Here is a 6000-nt window from a genome sequence, read left to right as displayed (position 1 = left end):
CAACATTATTTTGGTTGCGTCATGGGTAAAGGTGACCGGGGGCTAGGCTAATGGTCATACTGTAGTTATTAAAAATATTGATGATAAACTTATAAGAACGATTTGATGCCAATAGCAGAGGCAGTTTAAAATGTTTTGGTCAAAACATTCACGTGAAATCTTACTCAGTTTTGATACTGGATCATTTGATCCAGAAGCTTTTTTTCCTTTAAAAGACCTACATGCTTGACCTTACTTCGACCAGCAGGTTGGGCCACATAAGACACACATCAAAATCTACAACCTGCTAGGTAACCTGTGGCTAATTTGTACTATGTACAATGTACATTCACACCCAGACATGCAGTTCGTAAAAAGAGACCTCGACAAAATTAACTAATTTCGAAATTACGTTTCATAACACAATTATCATGCAACCATTACGATATTTGACTCGTATAATACATTCGGCGAACAAAATAAGTAAAAAATGTGCCAATATCGCGACCGACATCACCCGGTTCACCGACTCGCCCGTATACCGTGAAACCTGCATTCACTGTCTTTTTAATAACTATGTTGGTTTTGTAAAAAAACTACTCGTTGAACTAGTGATTATCACGCTAGCAAATAGTTACTGAACTGTGTAAATAACTAGCCTTTGCCCGCGGTTTGGTTTCGCATGACAAGTTTCTTACTGAAGGCGTATAGAAAAGCCTATTTTCAGCAATGGATATCCTGCGCTGAAAGATAATGATGATCATAGCAAAACTAAATGACACCTTCAAAGGTTTCCAAAAAGGGGTCTAATGAATTAATTAAGTAATATGTCAAGACTCTAGAGCTCCCATTTTCCTCATAACTTTTTGCTATTAAGCTTAATTTCATTATACACTCGACATCAAATAAATCGCACCTCCCGCGACAAGCATTTTCAAACGTATGCATCCCCACTTCCCACCAATATTGGCACCATTGAAAAGCCTAGTTCTAAACTTGATTTCATTAAAGGAAAGGTTTTTACCCCAAAAATGTGTCTTTAGAAGGATCCAGAGTCACTTCTTCAAAAAATAGGTAGTTACGCTTAAGCCAACTTTTATGGCTATAAAACTGTCAAGTTGGTATTAATCGCTATCTATCTGTTAAAGAGGACACGTCGTGTGATCAATATTTGGTTTTATAACCATAAAAATTGGTCTAATTGATCCCATAGGTGAGCCCAAAGTGAGGTCTTTTTTCAAGTCACATTTATGGTATATGTTAATCATTTATTGAGCAATTAAATGTGTTTTTCTTAAAGGATAATTACTGGTCTTTCAAATAACACCAATATTGTCGGGGCACTATGATTGTGTCAGAAGAAAATCTTTAAAGTTCGCGTCGCGGAAGGTGCTGTTTATTTGATGTTGAGTGTAATTCGTTGCAATATGAATAATGTAAATGTGATATTACGTCATTAACGAAAATATACTCGTATCTCTGCATAAATTAATCTGAATGTGTTAAAATAATAACTGCGTAAGTAGACAATATTATGCGTTAATTTCAATGCATTATCCAACAACTTCTAATTATCAATTTTAAACCAAAACAAGTTTTTGTTGGTGTATACTGTTAAATAACTCTTATTAGAGACGTTTAAACATTTTGTATTAAAATTTTAACAACATTATTTCACACCTATTTCAATCTAAGATTATCTAAAGTAATAAAGTACTATGACCAATTTTATTGATCATTAATATAATTTATATCTCTTATCATATTTTATGCTCGTAATAAAGTAGCAAGTATTTCGTATGCAAATGAAATATCAAATTACCCACAACCAGCACACATTACTCATATGCATAAAATTAACTAATGACAGCATATGTAGTAGCACATTATGTGTTTTGTAAAAACATAATATCCGCTCTAAATAATACATTCAAGGTTAAAATATCTCGTTATTAGAGTCATAACTACATCTTGTGATGTGATGCAAAAAGTTTGATTAAGTAAATTATCTTATTAGAGGTTGACAACATTTTAGCATTATTTAAGGAATTGCTGATTATATTAATCTTGGTACTATTACTTATTCTGTGCTCCAACTAAGAATGTCTGTGTTTGAGATCTAAACACTGGTGTGTCAGACTGCAGGTGACTCAAGATCACCAGTCTGACACCGAATCTCGGAATCGTGGCCTAAATTAATTGATTATTTTTAAGTTTAAAGTTTTGTATTAATTTACAGAAGATAATTTTCCATAATAACAGTACCTAAGCACATTTTGGAGCTATGAGTATTAAGTACCTATGCGGTTTCGGTAACAAGCTTTCTCTGACAAGTAATTTAGTAAACCGATATTTTATCGCAAAATTAAATAATTTTGTCACAACTTATCAAGCCAAACACGGTGACGTCTATATGCAGTTATAATACACTATTTTGCAACAAAATTGTAGAGTCTGACGTTCCAAAGTCCATGGTGTCCATTGTCCATACACAGTAACACTAGCATGAACAACTTTCGTCTTCGAATCGTTTGCGAATTCGACAAAATTCGATACTCAACCTTCGAATTAAACGATAACGTGACAATTTTGATTCTCAAAATAAGCTTCGTGCAACCATTTCTCATACTAAGTTCACTTTACGACACGTTCACAAGGGCGCTGTTGCAGTTTTCTTTTGATGGCGATTCGAATACGCAAACGATTCGAAGTTGAAAGTTTTTCGTGCTAGAGGTACTGAGCAGATGTGTTTTGTCGCAACCGGCCTAACAAAAGTGAGTGCATTCGCCGCAAACGACATATAAATAACTCTAATCAAATGTCAATTTGAGCTTCCGTTTTACTTTCGACATTGTCGAGACCTTGAGGCAATACTATTTTTTTTGACGCTGATACTGTATTAAACTTTTTGTGAAAATTATCGAAGGCTTTCCATCTTTCTTGTAGTCTACAAATATTGTCGAAATCAACCGGTCGATCGCGAATATTAGTCCAGTCGATCGTTACAAGGCAAAAAATACTACATGATTTTGTACTAAACTATGCTGTTTCATTTAAGATTTCAAGAAGTATGTAAGTGATAGATCGCCCAGGGTTTCGTTAGTAAACAGTAGTTCTTATGTTTAATCAAGTTGGCCACCCCTGGTTTACAGTGTCACTTACAGCATAATATATCTGTTTGAAACCATTACCTCTTAATATGTTAGCATGTGAAAATAGTAAATGTGTGTGTGTAAATAAATAAATAAAATGTAAAGCAAGCTTATAAGTTCTCGTGAAGCACAGCATCAAACGGAATTTCCAGTCTCAAAATCAACAGCAGTCAATAAATTCTTCTTATAACGTCAGTTGCACCACCTAACTTTAACCGTAACAATAACATTAACCGGTGCTTTTTGTATGTAGTTTGATAGATTTTTGACGTTTGTCAAAGATAAAGTAAGAGGGTGCGACTCAGCCTTATGGGAACAATTGATTTTACTACTTTCAAATTATGTATGTCCTATTTAGAAACCGAACCCAGTACTTTTGACACTGGTGAGATAACTCTATTACGCACTAGACAACAGCTTATAACGTATTTTTACGTAAACCATGGAAGTACTTCCAATGTACTACTTTTAACTTCCGTAAATAAATCGTGGCAATAAAAAGCATCGATATTGCGCTATTATCTCGATACTTCTCGATAGTATCGAGTCAATCGTTCAAAATTGACTGCCAATAAATCCGTTCGATTAAATGCGTTCAGGTAATCATGCGAGTACAGTCGGACATAAAAATAATACTTTATTTCATAGACAAAGCATAATACAATGAAAATAGTAGAGAACATTCTTACTGCTACATTGCATTGACATGAAGAAACCTAGGTGAGATGCCACGGAATAACCAAAAATACCTAGCTACTACCTTGATGCTTGATGCATTGTGTGTGGGGTACGGTTCGCAGGAACTATTGTGGATATCAAAAATTACATTTCAGCCATTGGCGGAGACCTATGTTCAGCAGTGGAGGTCCTGTGGCTGAAATGATGATGATGGATACCTAAGCTTTCGGACCTTAATCAATCTCTCTTTTCGATACTTATTTTCGGAATGAAGTATAGCCTGAATGAGCTTATTCCTGGCTGACTGTACCAAATGGCAAGTCATGGCAATTTTACTAAGTTCTGTGACCGATTTGAGTGCAATGCGGTAAATGCAGCCACTTCTAAGTAGCTTAAGTGGGTTCTTATTTTGATTGCTTTGCTACTGTAAGGTTTTTGTACTTATTTGTTACTCAATAAAGTTTGATTTCCAGTTTGACAGATACATTTAAACCACTTTAATGGGATAGAGATTTATATCTTAAGGGGGAGAATATTACGAATATCTAGAATGTTTTTTCATTAAATATTTGTCAGTCGAAAATCGTTAAATGTCAAAAACGTGGCCTGGTTCAATCTGATACGGATCTTGTTATCACTTAAAACTGATACAGCTGATACTCATTTTATTATTGCAACTTATTTCATTAAGAGGTAAACTTTCTCTGTATTGCAACTTCACCTCACTTCACCATCCTGTCCTCATCCCCAGACCATGAAAGTTAATTTAGTCTGGTCCAACACAACGTTATGTCCTACTTATTCACACTCAAGGGTTGGACGCAGGCCGCTACCAACCAGGCAACATGGAAAGCATTGGGGGATGCCTATATTCAGCAGTGGACGTCCTATGGCTGAGATAATGATGATAATTCACACTCATTCACCCAAGAATTGGATTTCAAAATGGTATCTTTTAAAATCATATGCCTGCTGTACAATTCTTGCGCCATGTGGCCCGAGTCGTGATCTAGAGTACTAATCTAGACCCCCCTGTAAGATAATGAATATGAATTTAAAGATAATTAACAAATCCAACGTTGGACGATTAGCGGACTAATTTGTTCTTTCGCATTCTCGGTAATGCGTTCAAATGGCAGATTTAATGACAAAGAGCAATTCAAAATGGTACAAACCAAACAAAGAATCATTTGAAAGCCTAATTATCTGTTTGGAACTATGGACCTATTCTTCAGATTGTTAAGTATTATTTTTATTACAACTACATTATAAGACTGCGCAGTTTTTCGCCCACAAAATGAATTTAAAATAGCGCCATAAGTAGTATATTTTATGAGACTTCAGATTCTTTGATAACACCTTGTATTCTCATCCAAAGCTTTCTTATTTAAAATCGCATTACATTTCATAATTACAATAGCCAAATTGCATAAATACAAATGTAAATAACAGTTTAACATACAATCGCAAAGATGTTATCGAACTGACTCAGCGCGGAGAAATAAATCATCGAGTTATTCTTTTGCATTCCAAAAGCTATGAATAGTAAGCAGTTGAGAGATAGATTGTATCTCAGTCGCACTGTACCTTTGTGATTCTGTGGTTCTCAAAAGTTAACGCGCCCCTAATTTAAGTGATGGGTTCCTGCGGAGTAAAGTTCGGTCCTCCTTTTGCGAAGACGTATTGACGATATCACAGAAGGAGGTTGCGGAGCGAGAGCGCGATGATGATCCAAACAGGCCCTCGCTCTGGCGACGGCGGAGGGGTCAGAGGAGGCGTCAGTATGACCGCCTCCAGTTTCCTGTCCTCGGTGATGGCCAGCGGGCCGGCGGCAAGGGGCGCCCCCGCCTGCATTGCACAGGTCACCACCACCGTCGGACGGGAACAGCTGTGTGCTCCAAGCTGGTCTCGTTACCCCTCGTACTGGGGGGCCTGTAGGGCCCGCCGTGCAGGCGGGCAATCGCCGGGAGGGACTGTGGTAGTGAAGGCTTTGTCCGGAATCCCACATTTCCTTCCCACTTAAGGCGAATGACGGAGCACCGGGGTCTTTTTAGTGAGTAATAGTGGGTATGCCCTGTATGTGGATATGGTACCCTGTCCCCGCAGGGTAGGTATGCAATTCAATGCATGTTTTCCCCGAAAAAAAAAGAGTAAAGGTCCATCCCCACTATTCCCATGGGAGTTTTATGAG

The sequence above is a fragment of the Ostrinia furnacalis genome, unplaced genomic scaffold, assembly GCF_004193835.3.
Source record: "Ostrinia furnacalis isolate ACB-3 unplaced genomic scaffold, ASM419383v2 OfSCF7582, whole genome shotgun sequence".
Lineage (NCBI taxonomy): Eukaryota > Metazoa > Arthropoda > Insecta > Lepidoptera > Crambidae > Ostrinia > Ostrinia furnacalis.
The sequence above is the reverse complement of the archived record's forward strand: the minus strand, read 5'-3'. Positions refer to the sequence as shown.